Here is a 10,313-nt window from a genome sequence, read left to right on the forward strand (position 1 = left end):
TTTACTTTACCGATCATCATTTGCAAAATCTTCTATGAGTTCAGAAGTAACTCTGATATTTTAGTTTTGATTTCCGTTGAAATGATATATAAGTCTAAGCTTAAATCTTGATTGTTAGGTGTCTCCATGGACTATTTAATTTTACTCTCATTTAATTTTTCAAGATTAAAATATTGTTTGACAATTAATTCTCAGTGTTATGTAGGTTCATGTTCATGTATACACGTCTTATAAAAAGTTTATGCTCTATGAACCTTCTAGTGTTTAGGGGCTTAGCTTCTTCTGGATCTTTTTTATATTGAGAATTTATTTACACTTTGAATTATTTCTACTACTTAATGTTCCTTAAAAACAAAAGTTAATTTCATTTGGATGAATGAGATTTGAACTTGGACGTTGGACCTTTATCTGAATTAGTTAATTTCATTTGGATGAATGAGATTTGAACTTGGACTTTTCTCTGAATTAGTTAATTTCATTTGGATGAATGAGATTTGAACTTGGACCTTTCTCTCATAATTATTAACGTAATTTTTTATTATTAAATGGTGTTGTTATTGAAGCAACAATTGTGTTCAGTGGGTTATATTTGATTAAAATTTACTTATTTATTTTTAAAAAAATCGATTTTGGAAGTGTTTGAATTATTTTTTTATGATCAAAATGAATTCAACACCATCAAAAATTCCTAAAAAATCTAAAATTCTGAAACTTAACAATTGTAACCTAAATTTCCCCTGCTTCAAAGGTCGGGCACTTGCCCTGCCGTGCTACTTGTCTCTTCAGCGACTCGATCTCCTTCGGCCCAACAAAAGAATGAACTTTGCCTCATCTCCTTCACGTTTGCCATCTGCCTGTCTTTGTATTCGATTTGATCATGTTCGTAGTGGGGGAATTTAACTGTGGGATTCGTCCGGGGTTAGAGGATTTCTCTTTCCCGGACTGGATGAACCGAAGGCCTCGCAGCTTCCCTCACCATTTCGCCGAGAGCTTTCAAGAACTAAACGAGGCCAACCGCGTCGCTCATGGTGTGATTCAAACGAAGGGCGAAAATGAACCCTCCGCATCTCAACCACATTGCATAATTTCGATTGGAATATGAATTGAGTTCATCAAAGCATGAGTAAATTAACCTGAATGAGAAGGAGGGGAGAATTGGTAATAGTTTCTGAGCCCGACACATCGTGCATCAGATCAGCCAAGTAGAGGAGGGTGGGTTCAGGTCTCTGAATTCCTCCATGGAAACATCGGCATCAGCTTCTACAAACAACACGCCTTCGCTGGTGCAGTTCACGAGGAGCTTATCGAAGGGCGCTTCTCTCAATCTTCGAGAAAAAGGATAGTAAAATACCAAAACCTTCACCAGCGCTTCTCTGATAACTTTGGCGGTATCCTCACTTTCTTTCGACGGATTGAAGCGATAGAATTGGACGACGGGAATATGAAATTTGAAAGACAATTGATCATCTATATTGGAAAGGTATAGTAACCCTTTGGGAGTAGGCAGGGAATGAACGACGAGGACAGATGGCTTTCTGGTGACCTTCATATTCAAAGCAACCATGAAAACAAAGGTATCGAGAATCAATGAAAAACTATTACGCAAGCACGCAATCGAAGATCAACAGAGCAGGATGTAGTGCGTTGCAGACTTGTTTCAAGATGGGGAAGACAACGAAGCGAGAGTTTATTGAGATATATATAAATTGAAGCCTTTTCTCAGGTGATGTGACCAGTACAACCTGGTCTCATATGTTTATTATTTTGGAACAGGGTTTTTAAAATTGTAATTTAATTTTATAATAGAGTTTTTAAAATTTCAATTTAAATATTAATATTTATTAAGTAGGGATTTAATTTTTATTAAAGGTCTTAGAATATTTGTAATAATAGGGGGTGGATTAGACAATATCTTGATCTCGGATTTAAAAGCAAATTTCAGAAAAAGAAGTTGGTATGGTGTAATGTACAAATATATCAAGAATGGATCATTCTAAGCCAATAAGGGTAGTAGTCTAAAGGTGCATTGAAGGTATCAATATTGTATCTTTGTTCAAGATGGATTGTCAGAGACTGCATTCATATAAAACTCTACTAGTTGTTGTCTATATTTCAATTTTTTTTATTTCAACAGGTAATAAATCGATCTAAGAACTTCATTATCCATTGAATATATATACAGATTCTGTGTTTTGAAGCATCAGTGGCTACATGTTGTGTTAATGTGGGTTTTTGAAATTTGAAGGGTTCCTGCATCCATTAAGGCCAAAAATTGGGTTTATGTGGGTTATGGTTCTATGTTTTTTGGTATTTCACATTGCAGGGGAAAATGAGTCAGAGGAATCATCACAGCCAAACACTGGAATTGGTGTAAACTACGGAACAAAAAGGAATAAATTTCCATCACCGAAGCAGGTTGCCAAGATGCTTGGAAACATCATTGTCAATAGAGTCAAGATCTATAACTCATATTCCTCTATATTGTAAGCATTTTCCAACACAGACATTGCAGTTGTTGTGGGTCTTGAGAATGAGAAAGTCCATAAGATAAGTTAAAGTCCAACTACAAGCCAAGCTTGGGTGGCTTAGAGGATTTCTCCTTATTACCCTTCAACCTTAATATTTATTATAACCATAGGGAATGAGGTCCTTACAAATAGTTATGGGTCATTAGACTTTCAACTAGTGCTTGCAATACAGAACATTCATTCTAGTTTGGTTTCTTTACGCTTGGATGACAATATTAAGGTATCTACTCCACACCATATGGCTATCCTTTCAAGTTCCTTTCCTCCTTCGGCCTCCAAATTTGCTACTAGTTTGCTACCAATTATGAATCCTCCCCTCCAATTCTTGGATGATACAGGTGTTCTATTCATGTTGAATCCATATCCTTATTTTGCAAACAAAGACAATTCCAAAGAAGTTTCAATGGACTATGTGATGTTTGGGTAGTCTCTAGGGGTTTCAGATCCAAAAGGGTTCACCTATAACAATATGCTAGATGCTCAAATTCATTCCATTTACTCTGTTATGGTTGCGTTGGTTCACAATGACACTATCCCTGTAACTGTCTCTGAGACTAGTTGGCCTTCCAAAGGAGACCCAGATGATATAGGATTGAATCCTAAGAATGCTAGAAATTATAACACGAGAGTCATCAAACATGTTACTTCCAATAAAGGAACTCCAATGAGGCCTATAGAGTCATAGATACCTTTATTTTTTCACTTTTTAATGAGAACCATAAACTAGGGCCAACCACTGAGAGGAACTTTGGGCTGCTAAACCCGGATGGTTCAAAATTATATGATGTAGATTTGAGTTGTGTTTGGTGTGCATCTCCTCCTCCACCATATTTTCCTCCTGCAAGCCCACCACCTAACATGATTTATTTATTCTCAAGACCACCAAAAGGTTCAAGGGGAGGCCTTGGCAGTGTTTTTTATTGCATTGCCAAACCAAGTTCTGATCCATCTGTTCTTCAAGAGTCTTTTGATTTTTCTTGTGGGATGGGTAGTGAAAATCGTGCTTCAATTCGTCAAGGTGGACCTTACTATAATCCAAATATTGTTCATGCCCGTGCTTCATATACAATGAATACTTACTATCAGATTCACAATAGAAACTACTAGAATTGTGATTTCAAAGGCACTAGTATGGTCAAATTTCGGGATCCAGGTAAGGATTATTCCACTCATTTTATCTTCTAGGGAATGTCTTCCTTTAATTTTTCCTTTTTTTTGGCTACTTGAAAAGTATGATGCATTATTTGTTTTTGTGCCTCATACTTAATATGATTCCATACATTAAATTTCCATATATTGGGAATTGGACATGGAAGTATTCTTCTATATTCCAATTTATGCACTATAATCACCCTCATAATGTATAGTTCAAATTTTTAAACCAAAATCGCCATGAAGATACCAGTGTGCAGGTCACTAAAATTTTCAATATAAACTATTAAAATGAGGGCCTGACTAGTTAAATCATGTGTTTTTTTGGTTCAGGCTATGGATCTTGTCACTATCCTCAAGAATGAGCATCCAATAAAATTGGCAAGGTGCTTTCAGTAACTCAATCTCATCCATTCCTCTTGGATATCAAAGATTGTAAAAGCCAATCCTTTTTCCAGAACATTGGACTGATTGTAATACTCATTATCTAAATCAGTTGCTCGTTGTGATGGTGTACTTACAAATGATTTTGGAACCCTGAGGAATTTTAGCTGGTTATCCAAAATGTGATTTAAACTTAATCGTCACATGTACTAATAGAACCATTGGGAGCTTATTCGACATATTTATTTATAGTACCACTTCCTAGATATGAAATTCAGACAACTTATTCTGCTTCTCTAGTGAAGCTTTGTGTTTATGTTTTTCATGCGCTATAGGCTAAGCACAGGCTATCGTAACCCAGTGGATTGGATAATTTTGTATTGTTTTGAACGTATGGAGTAGAATGCTTATATTCAGTGAGGAATGAGAAGGAAATTTTGATGTGGTGTCAACTTTGTATATTTTAGAGGATACATGAATTGATATATATGTGATGTCTGTAATTGCAAGATATATTTATTGTAATGGCTAATGTTTGACACATTCTCCAAATGGGTAGTACTGCCTATATAGAATTGTAACCTTAATACAGATTAGGACTTCCATTTTTCTGGTAAACTAACTATTTAGTTTCACTTGTTAAACATGGCTTATAATTGAACTTCTTGTGTATTATCCATGTTTTTTATCAAATGAGTGGATTTAACCTTAAAGAGTGCTTGAATTCTTCATTGTATTTGTTTGTGGAGATTCTCTTTTATGTAAATTCCAAATGGTTAGTTAAATTTGTTATCAATTTAAACCATTCAAAAAAAATTAGTTCATACTAACATGACTTGACTAATATGAAGATATTGAATCAAAACTAGGTTTTTGTGATATGACTTAATTGATATGAATCCAATTCAATGATGGGTGACTTGTTGTGTTGATGAAATCTAGTAGGGATGTCAAATTTAATGGGCCATTGTTGAATCACTGAACAAAACATTATTTCATCAACTTTCTAACTAATGCACAATGATGTAATAATCTGCTTCTTCAATGGGTGGTTGCTTCAAAAATCTTGCTTTGAGTTTTCAATTTGGTTCCTTTGTTGGGGTTTTTCTCTTCAATTTAAGAAGACTATAGTGGAAATTTTTAGGGAACCTATGGGTTTTATGCCATTCCCTTACATCCACAAGAACATATGTTTTAGTTATGCTTTATGTGTTCTATATGTGATTTTGGTTATGAGGTATGCTACCCATGATATTCTAATGAAATTGGTTCATGTCATTGATTGACAAAGATCATTGTAACATTCAACAAAGTTTTAGGGATAGATGACTAGAATTGGACACGACAAATCTTTATATGTATCTAAATTGGGTCATAGTAAAGCATTCATTATATGTTATTATTGAGTTGCTAACTTCCACTTTTTGGTTCATCTCTATTCCTCATGGATGCAATAGGTACATCCCAAAAATGTTCTAACTACCTGTAAGCTACTGGTAGGGCAACAATGGATTTGTTTTTTTAACTTTACAAAGTGTTCAAACTATATTTGATCATAAATAATGATTGATACTAAGATGGAGTATGGAATGCGATATTTGCATGTATCATGTGAATGTTAAGCTACTATCTATTTTGGTACCGGTATAAGACATTAGGATTTTGTTTTGTATTGGATGGGCATTTGTACATATCATGTGAATGGTTGTAACATACTATCAATATTAAGACAGAGTAATAATCATGATTGAATTATTTTTTCCCTGTTGGGCAAAGTCATTTGTACTATTTAGCAAGATACATGCTAATCTTGATAGCTTATTCTATAGCATCACATATATACAAATGTTGGGATTTATTTACCGAATAATCTTTTGAATAGGAATTTTGATGTACGTAGCAGCCATGAACATTGAAAAGTCTAAGTATGGTTGTGGGTGGCATGTGATCAGAAAGTGAGGTAGCAAAACATTCATATGGAAAAGCATAAGTACAATAGTATGGATCATCACAAACATCATATAGTGCAGCATATAGTTTCAATGCAAAGGCAATAAGTGCACAATAGTCAAATAACTAGATAACTATTTTATGAAAAGGATTGTTCATCACATAGAAGACATGTGTGCTCTATTTTTTCCATTTCTTTTCACCGTATCTCTTCAATTTTGCATTGTGCATTAGTCTACATCTATCTCTACACCTAGTTTTTCTTGACTTGGGAAAAAAATTGTCGAGGGTTACCTTGGAAATATTGTCTAGAATGCAATCATTACTATGCCTCTCTATTTTAGTGATGCTTAGTGCTAAGCAATGAAATATGTTGGTAAAATTACAAGATTGGATGTAAAAAGAATTAGCAATAAGCCTATTCTAACAACCCTTTCTTATGCCATGAATGAGAAGGAGGGCCTAGTTGTTGTGTTGAATCTTAGTGGGAGTATTTTCGATGTAACAATGCTTGAAATATCCAATGGTGTATTCAAGGCATGTTCCTTCTCTTGGTGTATTCAAGGCATGTTCCTTCTCTTGAGATGTTAGGTTATTTTACATTCATTATTTATTTCTTCTCATTCTCTACTTTATCACCCAAATTATTGTAACCTTGTTAGCTTTTTATTATAGGTAAAGGCCACAAATGGTGATAATTTTTTGGGAGTGAGGATTTTGATAATGCTCTGCTCCAGTATTTATTTGTTGAGCTCAAAAAGAAAAAAAAAAAAAATGACTTATCCTAGGATAAGCTAGCCTTACAAAGGCGAAGGTGGAGTTGTGGAGTTGATAGATTAATCTACCATTTATCACGAGTATAAAGCATTTGAATGTTACATTAACTCATTTGAAGTTTGAAATCTTAGCAGATCACTTAATCGAGAGAACAAGAATCCCTTCGAAGAGTTGTAAAAAACAAGCATGGATTACCACATTGGAATTGGATGAAGTTATTCTTATGGGAGGAATGTACCCGGTGCCAAGGGTTCAAGAGATTGTTGTTGAGATTTTTGGAAAGACGCCAAGTAATCCAGAGGAGGCTATAACAATGGGTGCTGCCATCGAAAGTGGAATTTTGCGGGCTAATGTAATGGAACTTCTTTTACTCGATGTAACTCCACTTTCTCTTAGATTAGAAACACGGCGGGGTTTTCGCAAGGTTAATAAGAAGAAATATAACAATCTCAATGAATAAGAATCATATATTCTCAACTGATGAAACGAATCCCAATGACCTTTGTACCGTACACAACTCAAGAAGTTGCATTGTGCCAATTTACTTCACAGAAATACAAGGACACTCTTGCGCAGTGTGCCGATTTTATTCACGTAAGAGCAACTTAATATTAGATTTTATTCAATTAACAGCAATTTAATATAATTAAGCTTAGGGATTGCTATTTTATAGGGAGGATCGTAGATATGGGGCTGCGTTCTCGATAGCTTCATTGATTTCTGCTTCAAATATATGCATAGCAGCCGGCGGCAAACATACTGGAACCACTATGCCCTCCACCCCACTTCTGTTACGATAAGGGATGAGGAAGCTTGCCAAGCCCGCCATTGCCGCTGGTCCCACTCCACCTTGTGCTGGCCCGCCGTAGGCTGCTTTTCCCCACCCCAAATCCACATCTCCAAACCCGATCTTAGTACAGTCCGAGACCGCATAGGTGCCCACCACTGTGAAGATAGGGCGCCCTCTCAACTCCATCAAATCTATCACTGATCGCATGTACTCGCCATTCACGCTCATTTTCGCTTGGCGGATCAACTTCACAGCGAAGGACAACGGTTTGGTTGCCAGCTCTCCTGCGGTCGTCTTAGCGCACGCGAAAATGATCGCATTACCGTAGAAGTTTTCGGGAATCGGCGGGTCGAATCTCGCTCGGCCATCCAGCATGAATATGAACCGAATTTCCTGCTCAGATGGCAGTTGGAGAGCCCTCGTTCTGGAACGCCACAAACAGGCCGATAGAACTTCAAAGGTCGGGCACTTGCCTTGCCCTACTGCTTGTCTCTTCAGCGACTCGATCTCCTTCGGCCCGAAAAAGAATGAACTCTCCTTCACGTTCGCCATCTGCCCGTCTTTGTCTTCGATTTGATCATATTCGTAGTGGGGGAATTTAACTGTGGGATTCGTCCGCGGTCGGAGGATTTCTCTTTCCCAGACTGGACGAACCGAAGGCCTCGCAGCCCCTCTCGCCATTTCGCCGAGAGCTTTCAAGAATTGAACGAGGCCAAGCGCGTCGCTCATGGCGTGATTCAAACTAAACGCGAAAATGAACCCTCCGCATCTCAACCGCGTTACCTGAAATATCGTGATAAGCAACACGTTAAAAAAACATAATTTCGACTGGAATATGAATTGCGTTCATCAAAAAATGAGTTATCAATTACCCTGAATGAGGAGGAGGGGAGAATTGGTAATAGTTTCAGAGCTCGGCACATCATGCAGCAGATCAGCCAAGCAGGGGAAAGGCGGGTGCAGGTCTCCGAATTCCTCCATGGAAACGTCGGCATCAGCTTCCACAAACAGCACGCCTTCGCTCGTGCAGTCCACGAGGAGCTTACCGAAGGGCGCTTCTCTCAATCTTCCGGCAAAAGGATAGTAAAACACCAAAACCTTCGCCAGCGCCTCTCTGATAACTTTGGCGGGATCCTCACCTTTTTTCGACGGATCGAACCGATAGAATTGAAGGACGGGAATATGAAATCTGAGAGACAGTTGATCATCTAGATTGGAAAGGTATAGCAACCCTTTGGGAGTAGGCAGGAGAGGATCGACAAGGATAGCCGGCTTTCTGGTGACCTTCATATTCAGAGCAGCCATGAAAACAAAGCTGTGGAGAATCAATGAAAGGCTATGAAGCGAGCACGCAATCGAAGATGGATGAGACGCTGAAGCCTGCGTTTGGTGAGATATATATAAATCGAAGCCCGCCTAATGTGACCAGTATAACGAATACCAGCCGCCATGAAAGACTAAACCTGAAAGATGTACAACAAAGGTGACGTCATATGTTTTTATGGAATTGGATTCTTAAATTTTTATTTTTATAGTATTTTTTTTTAAATTCAAGGAAATGGTATGGATCTGATTTTTTCTAAATTTTCTAGAATATTAGTATAATATTTGGAGTGATATTTAAGTCAAAAGTTAAAATTATGAACATTTTTTTAATTAAATTTATTAATTAAAAAAATTTCATGTAAAATACTATTATATAAATTCAATTATGGCTGTTTTTTTTAAGTATGTGATATTATAAGTGATAGTATTAGCACATACTATTGTATATATGTTAAATTTTATATAGAATATTTGTACATATATATGTGTCAAAAATTGAAATTTATTTTCAAAGTAATTATTTTTTATTAATTAAAAAATTCTCATGTCAAAGAGTATTATATAAAGTCAATTATGTGTTTTTCACATGTGTGGTATTGATAAATCATAGTATTAGTACATCATATTCTAACAAAGTCTATTTAGAAAGTTGAAATTTATGAACAAAATAATTATTTCTTTTTTGTTTTTTTAATTAAATTTGTTAACTAAAAAAATTTCATTTGAAAGAGTATTATATAAAGTCAATTAAGGTTTTTCCAAGTATGTAATATTGATAAGCCATAGTGTTAACCAATAGTAGTGTATCCATGCCAAATTTTTTAGAATATTTATAAGTATATGCATAAGTCAAAAGTTGAAATTTACCATTAAAGTAATTTTTTTGTTTTTGTTTTATAAATTTACTAATTAAAAAATTCTCATGTGAAATAGTATCATATAAAGTCAATTATGGTAATTATTTATTTATTTTTAATTATACTTATTAATTAAAAATTTCTCATGTTAAGTAGTGTCATATAAATTCAATTATGGTTTTTTCAGGTATGTGGTATTGATAAGCTATAGTATTAGCCCATGGTATTGTAGCAAAGACTATTTAGAAATTAAGAATCTTCATGATAAAGTAAGGGTAAGTCTTTAATCTGTTGCGCACATGATTAAGTGGATGGTAGAAATTTAATTTACATAATATTTTAAAATAGTTTTAATAATAGATATTTAATTTACAAAATATTTTAGTAGATGAAAACTCGAGATTTATTTCAAAAATAGTTATACTCCTTCAACATTTTTAATTAAATTGATTAATTTAAAAAATGTCGTATTCATGTCATATAAATATGAGTTGTGTTTTTTTCGCATGTAGTATTACTAAGTCATGAGATTGACCTTTGATATTGCGA

General features: G+C 35.3%; 3 pseudogenes; 1 reads left to right on the top strand and 2 right to left on the bottom strand.

Annotated features, from left to right (window-relative positions):
- Positions 1 to 1,189: 1,189 nt before the first annotated feature.
- LOC149253975 (13-hydroxylupanine O-tigloyltransferase pseudogene) lies at positions 1,190 to 1,564 on the bottom strand (annotated as a pseudogene).
- A 725-nt stretch (positions 1,565 to 2,289) lies between these two features.
- On the top strand, positions 2,290 to 4,045 carry LOC149253976 (glucan endo-1,3-beta-glucosidase 14 pseudogene; annotated as a pseudogene).
- A 3,413-nt stretch (positions 4,046 to 7,458) lies between these two features.
- Positions 7,459 to 8,886, bottom strand: LOC149253977 (benzyl alcohol O-benzoyltransferase pseudogene; annotated as a pseudogene).
- Positions 8,887 to 10,313: the final 1,427 nt, after the last annotated feature.

The sequence above is a fragment of the Pinus tabuliformis genome, chromosome 7 (genome assembly GCF_031772625.1).
Source record: "Pinus tabuliformis cultivar Carrire ecotype Pingquan chromosome 7, CPIR1, whole genome shotgun sequence".
Classification (NCBI taxonomy): Eukaryota; Viridiplantae; Streptophyta; class Pinopsida; order Pinales; family Pinaceae; genus Pinus; species Pinus tabuliformis.